This window comes from Neofelis nebulosa, chromosome 1, assembly GCF_028018385.1.
Source record: "Neofelis nebulosa isolate mNeoNeb1 chromosome 1, mNeoNeb1.pri, whole genome shotgun sequence".
Classification (NCBI taxonomy): domain Eukaryota; kingdom Metazoa; phylum Chordata; class Mammalia; order Carnivora; family Felidae; genus Neofelis; species Neofelis nebulosa.
The window spans coordinates 235,759,312-235,778,205 of record NC_080782.1 but is presented as its reverse complement, the minus strand read 5'-3'; the positions used below and the strand labels follow the sequence as shown (position 1 = coordinate 235,778,205).

The following is an 18,894-nucleotide window of genomic DNA, read 5'->3' as shown; positions in this document are numbered from 1 at the left end:
GGATTCCTGGAATTCCCAGTCTTCTGGCCTCAGTACTGCTGTGTTTGAGGGGTAAGGGAACTTTGGGCCCCCCTACTTCTCTGCCATGTTGACTCATTTAAAAACCTTTAGCTAGTTGTTGTAAAACTAAAGGAACCAAGCAAAAAACATATAATTAAGTATAAAAATAAAATTAGTTTTGGTAATTACTGAAAATAATTTTGTTTACAGTTAAGAAAATATGAAAAAATGACTTGTCATAGTTGTCAACTATGCTAGGTATTATGGTGCTGCTTTTATGGCATGTGACCCTGAGACTCAGAATTGTTTGAGGCAGCATAAGTTCTCCATTGTGTAAAGAAGACTGCATTTTCTTCATTAAGGCTTTTTTTGATGTCAGGGAGTTGGATCCTATGAAGAGTGAAGTCATATCCCTACTTAAGCTGATGAAAAGTTTATCAAACAAATTTGACAAAGGTTTCCTGTGTACCCACTATGTGCTTGGAATACATCTGTGAACAAAATAGACCCTTGCCTTGCGACTGGAGGGAACAGCAAACATGAAATGTATATAGTAGGTTAGAAGTGGGGGGAAACAATAGGGCAGGAAGGAGAGCTGGGCCTACTGGGGTGGAGTGGAGTGGGGCAGATTGTAGGATTGTGCAGGTGGATGGGGGCAGGCCTCACTGAGAAGAGACATAGGACCAGAGACTTGGAGGAAGGGAGGAAGTTTGGCATGTGGGTAGCTGGAGAACATTCCCACAAAGGGACCATCTAAGGCAAGGGCCTGCGTAGATGTGTACCTAGCCTATTGGAAGGCCATGGGAATAGAAGGGGAAGGGAGCTGAGGCTGCCCCTGGGGTGGGATGTACCTTGAGTGAGGAAGCTCTCTTCTGAAGGAGAAAGCCTGAACTGCCAACATGCCAGCAGCTGGGGAACAAGGGCTTCACACTTGAAGGAGGTCTGGGCAGGACTCCTAGCAGCCCCCACAGAGCAGGATTTACAGGGATTGAGTCATTTCATGTGGACAGGGTTTTAAGGGGGAATCGTATATTCTATGTGGAAAACCCAAGAGACTCCACTGAAATACTGCTTGAACTGATACATGAATTCAGCAAAGTTGCAGGATATAAGATCAATGTACAGAAATCAGTTGCATTTCTATACACCAATAATGAAGCAGCAGAAAGAGAACTCAAGGAATTGATCCCATTTGCAATCGTACCCAAAACCATAAGAAACCTCAGAATAAACCTAACCAAAGAAGCAAAAGGTCTGTACACTGAAAACTATAGGAAGCTTGTGAAAGAAATTGAAGAAGACACAAAGATATGGGAACACGTTTCATGTTCATGGATTGGAAGGACAAATATTGTTAAAATAAATATACTACCCCAAACAACCTACACATTTGATGCAGTTCCTATCAAAATAACACCAGTATTCTTCACAAGCTAGAACAAATAATTCTAAGATTTGTAGGGAGCCACAAAAGACCCTGAATAGCCAAAGAAATCTTGAAAAAGAAAACCAAAGCTGGAGGCATCACAATCCCAGACTTTAAGCTGTATTACAAAGCTGTAGTCATCAAGACAGTATGGTACCAACACAAAAAAAGACACATAGATCAATGGAACAGAACCAAGAAATGGACCTACAAATATATGGCCAACCAATCTTCAACAAAGCAGGAAAGAGTATGCAATGGAAAAAAGACCATCTCTTCAGCAAATGGTGCTGGGGGAACTGGACAGCAACATACACAAAATAGATTCAAAATGGAGGAAAGACTTAAATGTAAGACAGGAAGCCATCAAAATCCGAGAGGTGAAAACGGGCAGCAACTTCTTTGACCTTGGCTGCAGCAACTTCTTACTAGACATGTCTCCAGAGGCAATGGAAACAAAAGCAAAAATGAACTATTGGGACCTCATTAAGATAAAAACTTCTGCATGACGAAGGAAACAATCAACAAAACTAAAAGGCCACCAACGGAATGGGAAAAGATATTTGCAAATGACATATCAGATAAAAGGCTAGTATCCAAAATCTATACAAAACTTACCAAACCCAACACCCAAAAAACAAATAATACAGTGAAGAAATGGGCAGAAGACATGAATGGACCCACTTTTCCAAAGCAGACATCCATATGGCTAACAGACACATGAAAAGATGCTCAACATCACTCATCATCAGGGAAATAGAAATCAAAACCACAATGAGATACCACCTCACACCAGTCAGAATGGCTAAAATTAACAACTCAGGCAACAACAGATGTTGGCAAGAATGCAGAGAAAGGGGAACACTTTTGCACTCTTGGTGGTAATGCAAACTGGTATAGCCACTCTGGGAAACAGTACGCAGGGTCCTCAAAAAATAAAAAAAATAGAACTACCCTATGGCCCAGCAATTGCATTACTAGGCATTTATCCAAAGGATAAAAAAAAAATGCTGATTTGAAGGGGCACATGTATCCCAACGTTTATAGCAGCAATATCAACAATAGCCAAAGTATGGAAAGAGCCCAAATGCCCATCAACTGATGAATGGAGAAAGAAGATGTGATCTATATATGATGCTAAGCAAAACAAGTTAGAGAAAGACAAATATCATAGGATTTCACTTATTATGTGGAATTTAAGAAACAAAACAGATGAAAATAGGGAAGGGAAGGAAAAATAAGATTAAAAAAAACAGAGGAAGACAAGCCATAAGAGCCTCTTAAATACAGAGAACAAATTGAGAGTTTCTAGAGGGGAGGTGGTAGTGGGGATGGGCTAAATGTATGATGGGCTTTAAGGAGGGCATTTGTTGTGATGAGCACTGGGTGTTATTTTTTTTATTTTAATTTTATTTTTTTAATTTACATCCAAATTAGCATATAGTGCAACAATGATTTCAGGAATAGATTCCTTAGTGCCCCTTACCCATTGAGCCCATCCCCTCTCCCACAACCCCTCCAGTGACCCTCTGTTTGTTCTCCATGTTTAAGAGTCTCTTATGTTTTGTGCCCCTTCCTGTTTTTACATGATTTTTGCTTCCCTTCCCTTGTGTTCCTCTGTTCTGTGTCTTAAAGTCCTCATATGAGTGAAGTCATATATTTGTCTTTCTCTGACTGACCAATTTCGCTTAGCGTAATACCTTCTCATTCCATCCACGTAGTTGCAAATGGCAAGATTTCATTCTTTTTGATTGCTGAGCACTGGGTGTTATATGTAAGTGATGAATCACTAAATTCTAGTCCTGAAACCAATACTACACTATATTTTAACTAACTTGGGTTGAAAACAACCAAAGTCAAGGGGAATCCGAGGTTAGCATATTGGGAGCTATCCATGCAATCCCAAGGCACGTAGTTGACTGACAGTGACAGCATGCAAAGACACAAAATTGACATACAGCAGTTTTGCATAGATCAGACCAAGATAGGGGCTAAAGAATACTTTAAAGAAGATGAAAGTCATCCACCAGGGAAATTACAAAACACTTGAAGTATTTGCTGTACTTTGTTTCTTTCTATGTCTGAGCACCGTGACTGGATAGTAAGCTGTAAGTAAGAAAGAAGTAGATCTCCCCCTTCTTTTGTGTGTATATCAGTCTGCTCAGGCTGCTGTAACAAAATCCCACAGACGGGGAGGCTTGCACGGCAGACATCTGTTTTCTCACAGTTCTGAAGGCTGCAAGGTCAAGGTCAAAGTATCAGCAGGTTTGGTTTCTGCTGAGACCCCTGTGCGTGGCTTGTAGACACCCTGTTCTCACCCTGTCCTCACATGGTCTTTCCCCTGAGTGGCAACGTTGCTCGTGTTTCTTCCTCTTTTTACAAGGACACCAGTCATATTGGAGTAGGGTCTCATCCCTATGACTTTAACTGTAATTACTCCCTTAAAGACCCTATCCGCAACTCGTGACATTGGGGGTTAGGGCTTCACGTACGAATCTGAGGGGAACACACTTCAGTCCGTAGCTGTATATGGTACCTTGGGGGGTAGTGCCCTGTGTTCTTTTAGGCATTTAGGGCCAGAACATTTTGGAGTTGAAAGGGTTACTAGAAGTTTTCAAATTTAACTTTCCCGCAAAGTCAGAATCCCTAGAAAATAGTTATTATTTCACTGGGGAGCTGAACTTTTCTGGTTGGCAAGTCTGATATATAGGGTTAATAATGTATAGCAGATAAACGTAAAGGGAGAGGAGTGTGGGGGAGGTGTGCAGGCAGGCATTTTGAATTCCAAGGCAAATCTATCCGTAGTAATAAAAGGGGTCTGTCGGAGGAAGCAATGATAACGAAAGTAGAAATGATAACACTCTAAAAGCAGGGCCCAGAAAAGTAAGTGTAGCCCTGAGTTTGGGGCAAGGATCCCGGGGGCTGTCTAATCTCCATACCCTGGCTTCCCCACGGAGGTGCCCACCGCCCACAGGAAGTTGTGTGGGGTAGGTCAGTAGTGGAGATGGGGATCAGGAATAATGTGCAAACAGAGTTATAGGATGTAGAAAATGTCACGATTCTGGGGAAGATGACCATATATTTTCTCTTCCAAACACGGGCATTGCTTAGAGTGACAGGGATGCCAGACGACAGGTGCACAGCAAGAACCGGGATGTGTGGTCACTCTAATATTTACAGGACTGTCGCCAGGGGAGGCTCAGTGGATCAGTGTGGATGTGGGCCCTGGGGACGTGTGATCCTCCCGGACCTCTGAGAAGTGGCATTCTGCATGAAACTCCGTAACTGTTCTCTCTGGCCAAGCTGGGGCCCAAGGAGGTTAACGAGCTACACCTTTGAAACGTCAATCTCTGTACTACGCTGGCAACCCCAGAAAGGCCACGAAGTGCCCCTTCCCTTTCTTTAACTTCCGCACGTTGATTTTTAACTCTTTCTCAGCTTTCAGATGTATATTTTAACCTTTCAATCGTCAAAACTCAATACCCGACAATACCTTCTTACTGTGGATTCATACAGAATTGAAACCTGTCAGCAAATTCCGTGCCTTGGCAGTAGATTATGCAAAGTGTCATTTCCTCACAAAACATAACATAGAATCTGGAAAACAGAACTAGCGGAGTATCATATTAAATGTTTCGCAACTTTTTTAAAAGTAATCTGTGCATCCGGTGTGAGTCTCGAACTCACGACCCTGAGATCAAGAGTCATGTGCTTCACTTACTGAGCCAGCCAATCGCCCCTCATATTAAATGTTAACGATCAGCCCAAGGGTGGCAAAAGCCATGCACTCATCCTACATGTGCTAAAGTAGCTTCTTTGGTGGGGGGGGGGGGGAGAACAGAGGTAATAATCTACAGCTGAGCAACTGTCAGATGATTAGAGGCCAAAAGTCCTAGAGTTGGAAAATGTTATCAGCAGACTGCACATTTGAAAACCCGGGAAGGGGAGGCTGCTGAAGATATGTTCCTACCTCTGTCCACACCCCTCCCCACCACATTTTTATTTTTTTAATTTTTTTTAAATTTTTTATTTTTTAATATATGAAATTTACTGTCAAATTGGTTTCCATACAACACCCAGTGCTCATCCCAAAAGATGCCCTCCTCAATACCCATCACCCACCCTGCTCTCCCTCCCACCCCCCATCAGCCCTCAGTTTGTTCTCAGTTTTTAACAGTCTCTTATGCTTTGACTCTCTCCCACTCTAACCTCTTTTTTTTTTTTTTCCTTTCCTTCCCCTCCCCCATGGGTTTCTGTTGCGTTTCTCAGGATCCACATAAGAGTGAAACCATATGGTGTCTGTCTTTCTCTGTATGGCTTATTTCACTTAGCATCACACTCTCCAGTTCCATCCACGTTGCTACAAAAGGCCATATTTCATTTTTTCTCATTGCCACGTAGTATTCCATTGTGTATATGAACCACAATTTCTTTATCCATTCATCAGTTGATGGACATTTAGGCTCTTTCCATAATTTGGCTATTGTTGAGAGTGCTGCTATAAACATTGGGGTACAAGTGCCCCTATGCATCAGTACTCCTGTATCCCTTGGATAAATTCCTAGCAGTGCTATTGCTGGGTCATAGGGTAGGTCTATTTTTAACCCACCACATTTTTTTAACCTTGCTGTTAAAGCTTGCGTTTTGTGTATGGATTTATCCTCCTCCACAGCAGCTCTAGGGTGGGCCCACCATCCCTCGTCCCAGCAACTGACTCATTATTGATCTAATGTAGTTATTCTCCTTCCCTGTAATTCCCTTAGTCATGCGTGTGTGATGAAATCCCGGCCCATGAAGTGTTTGAAGCCAGCTGCAAAGATTCAGTCTTAAAAAGAGGTACGTGGAAACATACCCTCTCTTTTTTGCCTCTGGAGGTTGTGTGGTTGTGAAACCGGGAGCAGCTGCAGCCATCTTGTGATCATGAGGAGAGCTGGTGGAGGACAAACAGGTTGCTCAGGCTGGAGGCCAAGGTAGAAAGACAGGAAGTATTAAGATGCCTGACATAATTGTTGAGGTGCTGAACTGTGGAGTTCAGCTGCAACAGTGGAACAGCCTTTCCTGTGGACTTGGCTTATGTCTTGAAACTCAGCAGTATAGTTGGTTTACAATTTGTATCTGATAGATTTCTAAAAGTTTGTGCAGGTCTGTGTCTGCTCTTCCTTGCTTCTGCTGGCCTTTTCTCCCGGAACCTCGTTTCCCGATTTGCCATTTATCTCTGCGGGGACCGTGGGCCTTAGAAAAATGGTATCCAGGGCTTCTGGGTGGTCGGGATAGAGGTACTTCCTCCATAGAGGATTTATATTTGCTTCTGCCAGATACCTGGGGGCTCTACTGGTCAGTGACACCTTAAACCCAATTCCTGGCTTGAGATTCCAGAAGGGAACTAGGCCTGCAAATCTGCCCCAGGCAACAAGGATGGGGCTGCAGTCAAGACCCCTCCAGGACAGTTTCTTTCTCTTTCTTCTTTTTCTTTCCTTTTCTGTAGTCAGAGCCCAGCAACCTTCTCCAAGTTCCCCTAGGATCGTAGGGGATGGGAAGGTTTGTTTCTGGTTCACACTTTCCTTGACAGGGGACTTTTGGGGGTATCAGCCATAGGAAGCACCCCAGTAAGACCCCTGCCTGGGCGTTGATTTCTCCCTCTCCCTAGGGGAGGCCTCAGAACCCGAGTTCTTATGCCCTGGAGCAAAGTGGCTGAGCATTCCTTCTCTGGATTCAGGCTTTGCCTCAACTTTGGGCCAAGCATTTGCCCCCAACTTATCAGTTCTTTCATTTTTTTCCAGCATTGCTCTTCGTATCTCATCTAGCAACATACCCTTTTCATTGAGAGAGTTACTTCCCCTCTGTCATTAGTTTTGTGTGAGAAGATTCATTCATTACTGTTTCAGTCACTTGGGTCAGGAGTTTCTGTTGCTTTCAGGCAACTGAGTCCACTCTGGACACCTTAACGGCATTCTGGAGAAAATTCTGTCAGGACGTCTAAAAGAAGCCCAAAGCCTTTAATAGTAGGATTTGGGATGCACTGCCTCAATAAGGATTTCTTAGTTGTTCTGGGAAAACGTGTATAGGAGAAAAAAAATTGACTTGTAAAGGAGATGTGGCACAAATAGGACAGCAAAAAAGAAAAGTAACATTTATTATGGAGGGCTGATAGCTATTCAACTCTTGAGCTTTATCATCTCTGGACTAAAACTCTGGTCCCTTAGATCAAACAATGAGATTCTATTACTCAAGATGTGCAGATAACGTGACAGAATTGAGAGGGAGAACAAAGGGAAGGAGGAGCGGAGGAGGGGGAATAATAGGAGGAGGGAGGGAAGGAAATAAGGGGAGAGAGATGTGTTCTATCCTGTTCCCACCCGGAAGCAAAAAAATGGTTCACCCCCATGTTTTCTGCTGTTTTGGGTCGGTCAGATCATACTGTGCCATGAGTCCTGAGGTCTTGGGAGGCTTCCTCACTGGGACACAGTCATAGCCGTGACCCTGCCAAGTTTACACACAGTATGGTTTACGTTTGGCTTTGTTTTCAAGCTGGAAGCTTTAAATTATATTTAGAGCCACGTAGGTGCAGTGACTATAAAACCAATTTTAGCTAGACAGGATATCTTAGAAAACATCAGGAAGCCGGAATCTCGGGTCCACCTTGGTTTTCACGTTGCCTCTAGATCTTGAGAGAATCTCGACTTCTCTGAGCCTCTTGGCCCCTATCGCTTAGATAAGGGGTTCGACACGATGATCTTTAAGATTCAGATTCTGACACGCTGCTCTATGAATCCAGATTTATTTAAGATTTTAAAGCCTGTATTTGATGGCAAGTCACCAAGTTGATTTAATAGTGTCCTCCTCCTTGCTCTATTTCCCTTATAGACATCCCGGTCCTCGTGGGTCACTGCACTGTCACGGGGCTTTGCTGTGGAGGATGCCGTGGGGTACAGCTCAGACCCTGCAGGACCCAGCCCCGGCCGCTGGGCTGCCTGCTCACACCCTGCCTGGGAAATAAGTGCCTCAAGTGAAGGGAGCTGCCTCACCCAACAGGATGTTCCTTCCTAGGGGACAACTCAAGTCCCAACACTGGCCGAGTGGGTCTAGGTGGCCCTAACAGAATACCACAAACTGGGGGGCTTAAGCAACGGACATTTCTTTTCTTATCTGGGGCTGGAAGTCCAAGATCAGGGTGCCAGTGGGGTCACTCGTTTCTTCTGAGACCCTTCTTGCTATGTCGTCACATGGCCTTCTTTCTAATTGCCCATCCCTGGCGTCTCTCTCTCTATCTACCTTTTTATTTTCTTTTTTTTTCTCCCCAGCATTTATTGAGCTCCTACTATATAGTGGGCACAAACACTGTGCCAGGACTTAGGGACGCAGCAGTGTGGAGGATGGACAGACAAGGGCCCGGCTCTCCTAGAGCTTCTGTTGTAGTTGTTGTTGTCTTACAAACAGGGTGCAGGGGTGAAGAGCACCTGGCTCGGGGGGGGGGGCCCAAACAGACCAGGTCCAGCCACTCACCGCTGACAAAATCCAAAAGCAGAGAGATGAGCGGTGGTGAAACAAGAAAGGAATTTATTTCAGTGAGGCCAACACCAGGAAGACAGTGCGTTGACGTCTCGAAGACTGTCTCCAAAGTGCTGAAAGTCCTTCCAGGTTTATGTAAGGAAAATGTGGGACAGTGTGTACATGTAGGTGGGCAGTGAAGGTCAGGTTAGTCCTTGTCCTGGGGTCAGTCACATGGGGGCAGTCATATTGCTCGAGGGGGCATTTTCAGTTCCCATCGTGGATGCTTTGCTCCCAGGGTCTATTGCCTGGGTTAAGAGAGAAGCTGGAAAGAACTTAATCAATTACAAAGCACAGGGTTGCCTGGGTGGCTCAGTCAGTTAAACATCCAACTCTTGGTTTTGGCTCAGGTCATGATCTCACGATTTTGTGTATTCGAGCCGCATGTTGGGCTCTGGGCTGGCAGCATGGATCCTGCTTGGGAGTCTCTCTCTGCCCCTACCCCGCTCACTCTGTCTCTGTCTCTCTCAAAATAAATAAATAAACTTAAAAAAAATAAAGAAGGTACAGATGGAGGTCAAAATGGAGAGAGTTGAAGTCCTCTTCCAGTTTTGTCAAGATTTTAAAAAAATTTTTTTTAAATGTTTATTTATTTTTGAGACAGAGAAGAGACAGAGCATGAACGGGTGAGGGTCAGAGAGAGAGGGAGACACAGAATCTGAAGCAGGCTCCAGGCTCTGAGCTGTCAGCACAGAGCCCGACGTGGGGGTCGAACTCATGGACCGCGAGATCATGACCTGAGCCGAAGTTGGACGCTCAACCGACTGAGCCACCCAAGTGCCCCCCAATTTTTTTTTTAATTGGAGTATAATTGATGTATAATATCCTATTAATTTCAGCTGTGTATCGTAGTGACTTGATAATTTTATACATTATAAAATGATACCCACAATAAGTGTAGTTACCATCTATCACCATCAAAGTTATTACAATATTATTGACCATGTTCTTTGTGCTGTATATTACATCCCAGCGACTTATTTATTTTATAACTGCAAGTTTGTATCTCTTTTTTTTTTTTTTTTTTTTTTCAACTTTTTTTTTTTAATTTATTTTTGGGACAGAGAGAGACAGAGCATGAACGGGGGAGGGGCAGAGAGAGAGGGAGACACAGAATCGGAAACAGGCTCCAGGCTCCGAGCCATCAGCCCAGAGCCTGACGCGGGGCTTGAACTCACGGACCGCGAGATCGTGACCTGGCTGAAGTCGGACGCTTAACCGACTGCGCCACCCAGACGCCCCAAGTTTGTATCTCTTAATCTGCTTCACTTGTTTTGCCTGCCCCCCAACCATTACCCACTCTGTACTCAACAGTTTGTTTCCTGTACTTATGAGTCTATGTCTTTTATTTATTTGTTTTTTTGTTTGTTTGTTTTTTAGATTCCACATATAAGGGAAATCATATGGTATTTGTCTTTTGTCTTTCTCTGTCTGGCTTATTTCACTTAGCCTAATACCCTCTAGGTCCATCCATGTTATTGCAAATGGCAAAATTTCATTTATATTAATGGATGAATAATATTCCTATCACATCTTCTATATCCATTCATCTATTTAAAAAATTTTTTAATGTTTATTTGTTTTTGAGAGAGAGAGAGAGAGAGAGAGAGAGAGAGACAGAGCATGAGTAGGGGAGGAGAAGAGAGAGAGGGAGACACAGAATCTGAAGCAGGCTCCAGACCCTGAGCTGTCAGCACAGAGCCCGATGTGGGACTCGAACTCACCAGCCGTGAGATCATGACCTGAGCCGAAGTTGGACACTCAACCAACTGAGCCCCCAGGCACCCCTCATTCATCTATTTTTTAAAGTTTATTTATTTTGAGAAAGAAAGAGACAAAGAGAGAAAGAAAGAGAGAGAGAGATAGAAAGAAAGGAAGCAAGAAAGAAAAAAAGAAAGGAAGAAAGAAAGAAAGTGGGGGTGGGGCAGAGAGAGAAGGAGAAAGAATCCTAAGCAGTCTCCATGCTGTCAACACAGGGCCTGACATGGGTCTCTATCCCATAAACTGTGAGATCATGACCTGAGCAGAAATCAAGAGTCAGATGCATAACTGACTGAGCCACCCAGGTGCCCCTATCCATTCATCTGTTGACAGACACTTAGGTTGCTTCCAAATCTTGGCCATAAATCTTAAGTGAACTCAGGTGTGTATAGATCGCTTCAAATTGGTGTTTATGTTTTCTTTGGATAAATACCCAGGAGTGGAATTGCTGATAGTCTATTTTTAATTTTTTGAGGAACCTCCATACTGTTTTCCACAGCGGCTGCACCAATTTATTTTCCCACCAACTGTGCATAAGAGTTCCCTTTTCTCCTCATACTCACCAATATTTGTTATTTTTTGTCTTTTTGATTCTAGCTAATCTGACAGGTGTGACACCTCATTGTGGTTTCCATGTGCATTTCCTTGACTGTTAGTAATGTTGAGCATCTTTCCATGTGCCTGTTGGCCATCTGTATCTTCTTTGCAAAACATGTCTATTCATATCTGCTGCCCATCTAATAATCAGGTTGTTTGCTTTTTTGATATTAAGTTGTATCCTTTTTTTTTTTGGGGGGTGAGAATTATTTCTGTTTATTTTATGGCAATTTTGAAAATCCCAAATATGTTTGCCTTACTTTTGTTATTTTAATATGGCAGAGTGGCTTGTTAATTATGAGACATCTTTCCCCGTAGGTGTTCATCATTCTGTTATTACTCACTTGGTTACTTGGCTGAGGAGAAATGTCACAATACTCGGCCATGGATTTCTCAGCTTAGTTTTTTTTTTTTTTTATTAAGTTTTAAATTTTAATTCCAGTATAGTTAACATACAGTGTTATATTAGCTTCGGGTGTAGAATCTAGTGATTCAGCAATAATCTGTAGATTATTTAGTGCTCATTGTGACAAGAGTTGTGTAAGTTTTTTTTTTTTTTTTTTTTAATTTTTTTTTCAATGTTTTTTATTTATTTTTGGGACAGAGAGAGACAGAGCATGAACGGGGGAGGGGCAGAGAGAGAGGGAGACACAGAATCGGAAACAGGCTCCAGGCTCCGAGCCATCAGCCCAGAGCCTGACGCGGGGCTCGAACTCACGGACCGCGAGATCGTGACCTGGCTGAAGTCGGACGCTTAACCGACTGCGCCACCCAGGCGCCCCAAGAGTTGTGTAAGTTTTAAAATATATTCTAAACATGAGCCCCTTGTTGGATGTATAATTTGCAAATATCTTCTTCCATTTAGTAGTGTGCCTTTTCACTTTGTTGATGGTTTCCTCTGCTGTGCAAAACTTTGTAGTTTGATGTAATATTATTTGTTTATTTTAGCTTTTGTTGCCCTTGCCTGAGGAGACTGACCCCTCAAAATATTGCTAAGACTGATGTCAAAGAGCTTACTGCCTATGTTTTCTTCTAGGAGTTTTATGGTTTCAGGTTTTATATGGAGTCTTTAATCCACATTGAATTTATTTTTGTATATTGTGTAAGATATTGGTCCAGGTTCATTCTGTTGCGTGTAGCTGTCCTATTTTCCCAACATCATTTATTGAAGGGACCATCTTTTCCCCATTGTATACTCTTGCAGCTTGTTATAGATTAACTGACATATATATGTGGGTTTATGTCAGGGCTCTCTATTCTGTTCCATTGATCTATATGTATATTTTCATGCCAGTACCATACTGTTTTGATGACTATAACTCTGAAGTATAGTTTGAAATCAGGGAGCATGATACCTCCAGCTTTGTTCTTCTTTCTCAAGATTACTTTGGTTTTTTTTGGGATCTTTTGTGTTTCTACATAAACTTTAGGACTCTTTGTTCTAGTTCTATGAAAAATGCCAGTGGAATTTTGATTGGGATTGCATTGAATCTGTATATTTCTTTGGATAGTATGGACATTCTAATAATATTAATTCTTCCAGTCTATGAGCATGGAATGTCTTTCCATTTATTTGTGTCATCTTCTATTTCTTTAATCAATGTCTTATGGTTTTTAGAATACAGGTCTTTCATCTTGATTAACTTTATTCCTAGGTGTTTTATTCTTTTTGATGCAATTGTAAATGGGATTATAGCCTTGATTTTTCTTCCTGATAGCTCATTATAAGCATATAGAAAAATTACTCTTTCTGTGTATTAATTTTGTATCTTGTGATTTTATTGAATTTATTTATTAGTTCTAACAGTTTTGAAGTGAAGTCCTTATGGTTTTCTATATATAATATTATGCCATCTGCGAATAGTGACAATTTTACTTTTTCTTTTCCAATTTCCAATTTTTCTTTTCCAATGACTTGTATTTCCTTTTCTTGCCTAATTGCTGTGGCTAGGACTTTCAATACTATGTTAAATGAAAGTGGTGAGAGTGGACGTCCTTGTGTTGTTACTGATTTGAGAGGGAAAGACTTCAACTTTTCACTGTTGAGTATGATGTTAGCTGTGGGTTTGTCACATCTGGCCTTTCTTATGTTGAGGTATGTTGCTTCTATATTTACCTTGATGAGAGTTTTTATCATAAATGGATGTTAAATTTTGTCAAATGCTTTTTCTGCATCTATTGAAGTGATCATATTATTTTTATTCTTTATTTTGTTAATGTGGTATATCATGTTGATTGATTTGCAGATGTTGAACCAAGATTCTTGCTTCCCTGGAATAGATCCCACTAGATCATAGTGTATGATACTTTTAATATATTGTTGAATTTGTTTCACTAATATTTTGTTGAGGATTTTTGCATCTGTGTTCATTAAGGATATTGGCCTATAATTTTCTTCTGTGCGGTGTCTGCCTGGGTTCAGTATCAGGGTAATGCTGGCCTTGTAAAATGAGTTTCAAAGTGTTCCTCCCTCTTCAATTTTTTGCAATAACTTGAGAAAGATAGGTGTTAGCTCTTCTTAAAGACTTGGTAGAACTTGCCTGTGATGCTCTCTGGTCCTGGACTTTTCTTTTTGGAGAGTTTAAAAATTAAAATAGGTTCAATTTTGTTACATATAATCAATCTATTCAGATTTTCTGTTTCTTTGTGATTCAGTATTAGAAGGTATTTTTTAGGAATTTATCTCTTTCTTCTATGTTTTCTAATTTTTTAGCATACATTATTCATAATATTCATAGTCTCTTAAGATTCTTTGTATTTCTGTGGGTAACTTCTTCCTTTCATTTCTGATGTTATTTATTTGGGTTCTCTCTCTTTCTCTCTCTCTCTCTCTCTCTCTTTATGAGTCTGGCAAGAGGTTTATCAATTTTGGTTATCTTTTTAAAAAGCCAGCTTTTAGATTCATTGATCTTTTCTATTGTTGTTTTTTTTTTTTGTTTTGTTTTTGGTTTCTATTTCATTTACTTCCGCTCTTATCTTTATTATTTCCTTCCTTCTACTAACTTTAGGTTTTATTTGTTCTTTTTGTAGTTCCTTTAGGTGCAAGGTTAAATTGTTTATTTGGATTTTTCTTGTTTTTTTGAGGTAGGCCTGTGCCACTTTGAACTTTCTTCTTAGAACTGCCTTTGTCATGTCCCATAGATTTTGGAAAGTTGTGTTTCCATTTTCATTTGTCTTGAATTATATTTTGATTTCCTCTTTGATTTCTTCATTTACTCATTGATTGTTTAGTAGCACGTTGTTTGTCCCTGCATGTTTGTGTTTTTTTCAGTTTTCTTCTTATAATTAATTTCTAGTTTTAGCCATTGTGGTCAGAAAAGATGCTTGGTATGATTTTAATCTTGAATTGATTGAGACCTATTTTGTGGCCTAACATGTAGTCTTTAAGTAAAGCTTCCTCAAAATGCATAGATTTCTACAATTAACAGTGACTACCACTGGAGGATATTCAGTGGAGGTAAATGGCATGACTAGGTGGTCTCTAAGGTTCCTTTTATAGGACCTGCCTGTACTAATCCATTGTCACCTGACAGCTCTTCCTTAAATAGTCAAAGTGTGCAGGGGCTCAAATAAAAGTGAAAGTTACACATCATGTGCCTGATTTTGCTGTTCTTAGGCCCAACTTAGCTCTTTGCCCCAGCTCCCAGGGACCTGAAACAGTTTCACTTTCTCTCTGCCTACCCTTCTTGTACAAACCAAGAAAGGATTTCAGGTCACCAAAATCACAGAAATGAAAAATTACAGTGGGGTGAATTTAAGAATTTACTCTTTATTGAGCATCTGTTCTCAGCAGAGCACTCTACCATGGGGAATAGGAAAGAAGTAAAAAGGAAGAAAATCTGGGTCTAAAGCCATGACAAGGCAGATGGAGAGATGAGTTATATTCAGACTAAAACTTGTCATTATCGTGGGAGATATATCCAGAAAGGAGACCATCAGTCACATTAGGGAGGACCAGATGATGGAAGCCTTGCTTCTGGAAATCAAAGCAAAATGTAGGCCCAGCTACCAAGGGCGACCCCAGCTGTGGGAATCTCTTTATCTCTCTTTGTCTTGTCATTAAAGGCAACGTGGCCTCTGACAGGCACCAGTTAAAGATTTCCGCTTATTGGTCCTGGTTTTGCAAGACGGTGACTTTGGAGGAAGATGTAGAAAGGAGACTAAATCTCCAGCTGCCTTGGACCAAGTTCCCCCAAAACAATCTTGGTACAGCCAGCGGGTTGAGAACCTCTTACAAATCATCTGAAAAGTCTTTTGAACACCTTGGAAGCAGATACGGAGTAAACATAATGATTATGTTTGTAATATTAATACAAAAAGGGTAACTTGTCTCAGTTGTGCTGTTCATACTGGCAGCTGTTATTGTTCACAGAACCTATAGCCTCAACAAGAAGTTAGTATATTTATGTCTGTACCGTTTCCTCTAGGAGTCCTGTATATGTGCCTAAGAAAAAAGTCACATTGAGCCAAATACGTAACCTACCTAACAGGCACAGGAAACTCTCAAAGATTTGGAAGAAAACCTTTCCAGAGTTAGGCAGAAAGCAGCAGAATTCCACTGTCAGATCCATCTCCTGGCTTCTGTCGCCTCACAGTGGAGAGCTGGCAGAGCAGTGTGCATTTTCCCTACCCCCTCTGGGACTATTATCTGCAATAAGATGTCATGAAGGAATTAAGCATCCTGCCGAGGTTGGTACTAGGTCCAGTGAAAGACCACAGGGAGGCTTGACATGAATTGTGAGATAGCTCTGAAGCCAACACTCTGGAATTTTCACTAGGCAAGACCAGGCTGCCTGAACTGACTACCGTTTTCTCTGGCTTTGATCAAGGTTCAAGGCTTTGGGGCATCGGGGAGGTTCTAGAAGCCCACTGGGGGGCATCTTATGGGAGCCAGCACAGATTTGGGCTGAATTAGGATTTATGGTATGAAATCAGTTTAAAAACCTGAAGAGATTCTACAGAGACTAAATTGCCCTCTCTCTAGGATTCCCTAAAGCAACTCCAATCCTGTTTTGGGATTCAAAGTCTGAACTAGATTTGTCCTGCAAACCCAGGACTGGCTGACTGGTCAGGGATTAACAGGTTCAGGACCGTCCTTGGGGATGCGGAACTTATCTAGAAACTTTTGATCCACGTGCACTACTAGAACATTCCCTCGGTGGTCACTAGGCAGTGTTTGCACCTTTACTTGGTCTATACTTACCCCATACCTTTGACAGTTTACTACTCAGTTGATGATAATGTCAAAATACATTCTTTTTCATGACTTATATTCATCTGTATGTCCTCTGTTACTAGGAATTATTTTCTTCTAATTTTTTTTGAAAATGAACCTTTTAAAAAAAAACATTTTAAAAAAAAATTTTTTTTAAACATTTATTTATTTTTGAGACAGAGAGAGACAGAGCATGAACGGGGGAGGGGCAGAGAGAAAGGGAGACACAGAATCGGAGGCAGGCTCCAGGCTCCGAGCCATCATCCCAGAGCCCCACACGGGGCTCGAACTCACGGACTCATGGACAGCGAGATCTTGACCTGAGCTGAAGTCGGACGCTTAACCGACTGAGCCACCCAGGTGCCCCAACATTTTTAACTTCTAGGAGAAAGTGGATCCTTTTCTGCATTTCTGCAAATTCGCCCAATGATGTATAATAAAAATACATTGCGTTTACATATCAGATTTTCTTCCAAAGACTATTCCCAACCATCATCTGCTTGATTTTATAGATATAAATAGACATGTATGTAGATATACATGAGACCAGATTAATATGCACATATAAATATATAGTTATTAAACATGTGTTTATATACATCTGAACAATGTAGTATTAATATTGTGTATGTGGATATATGTATGTACATCAGTGGGTATATATAAGGGTATTTGTGTGTGTGCGTTATGTGTGTGTGTGTGTGTGTGTTATAGGTAATTATAGAACTTAAGCAAAGTATAGTATGGGAACATAAGTGTCAATTTTGTCTAAGACCAAAAAAGGTGTTTGTGACAGCATATGAAAAATTTTTTTTAATATTTATTCATTTTTTTTTTTTAAATTTTTTTTTTTTCAACGTTTTTTTATTTTTGGGACAGAGAGACAGAGCATGAACGGGGGAGGGGCAGAGAGAGAGGGAGACACAGAATCGGAAACAGGCTCCAGGCTCTGAGCCATCAGCCCAGAGCCTGACGCGGGGCTCGAACTCACGGACCGCGAGATCGTGACCTGGCTGAAGTCGGACACTTAACCGACTGCGCCACCCAGGCGCCCCTATTTATTCATTTTTTAAGAGAGAGAGAGAGAAAGAGAGAGAGAGAGAGAGAGAGAGAGAGAGAGAGAGAGAGAGCATGAGTGGGGGAGGGGCAGAGAGAGGAGGAGACACAGAATCCGAAGCAGGCTTCAGGCTCTGAGCTGTGGGCACGAGCCCGATGCAGGGCTTGAACTCATGGACTGCGAGATCATGACCTGAGCTGAAGTCGGATGCTTAACTGGCTGAGCCACCCAGGCGGCCCGCATATGGAAAATTTTCAGTGATGAATTTAAAACTGCTGGCTTCCTCCATTACTATTTTAAGCTACATCTGAGGAAATGGACTGCTGTCTGTGTGTGCTCCCTGGGACAAATGCTTCTCTGAGATCCACGTCTCCCCCTGGACCTTGGGGTTATTTTTAACCATCCCAGAGTATGGATCTCTGGGCTGTTTGAGAGAAGCAGCTATTTTTCACTTCCCAAAGCCTTCTGCACTGTGTCCTTCTGGTAAAAGGCGGCTGGTGACATATCAGGGGCAGATGCCTGGGAGCCCTGGCAGCTAGAGGGCTTCCTTGCTGGGGGTCTCTGCAGACTGACTAGAGGAGCAGAGGGGAAAAGAGCGGAGCCTGACCGCGGCCCCCACCTTTCAGTGCAGCCAGGCATCCCCACCATCCCCCACCTCGGGGCCTGGGCATGGAGGCATGGGGAGGGTGGGAGGGTCGTGCTGCGGTCTAGCTTGGGCAGTGCGGTGGTTTGGAGCATTTGCCACCAACATTGGTGTTCTCTACCGGACAAAATTACTTCCTCTACTGGTCAGTAATAAGTAGCAATCGTTATTCTCTCTATTAAAAATAATATATTTTAATTTCAAAGATACCCAACTGTAGTAAATTATTTGGGTTCTGAACTAAAATGTGCACGTATCAGACAAAAACATTGCACTGCACTTTTTCACTCTTCCACGTTTTAAGCACAAAGAAAAATTCCGCGTGGTCATATAAAATAATGAAACTGAAGGGACGCAAGTTCTGGCTTTTCGTCTTCACAGTTATTGTCCTGTCGTTGTTTATTTTGAGTCTGCTGTTGAAACACAGCCGCATGCCATGGTACAGGGCTGGAGACAAAAACTGGCCCAAAGCGAACTTGAGCGAGGCCATGCTGTTACCAGTTTATCGTCAGAATGGCTGCATGTTGATGAGTCCATGTAAGTCGGAATAACTGGGGATCCTCCAAATTAACTTCCATAGAGAATACAGTGATTATGGAAGGTTAAGTAATTCAAGTGTGCTCATGTGCAGCTCACCTGAATTAGTA

General features: G+C 41.9%; 1 long non-coding RNA gene across 1 annotated transcript in view; it reads left to right on the top strand.

The window, feature by feature from the left end:
- LOC131487800 (uncharacterized) overlaps window positions 1-18,894 on the top strand; it is a 55,809-nt gene that overhangs the window by 13,544 nt on the left and 23,371 nt on the right. The window contains exon 2 of the long non-coding RNA XR_009249970.1: window positions 6,190-6,262. This is a non-coding gene — a long non-coding RNA (uncharacterized LOC131487800). The remainder of the gene's footprint in view (window positions 1-6,189; window positions 6,263-18,894) is intronic.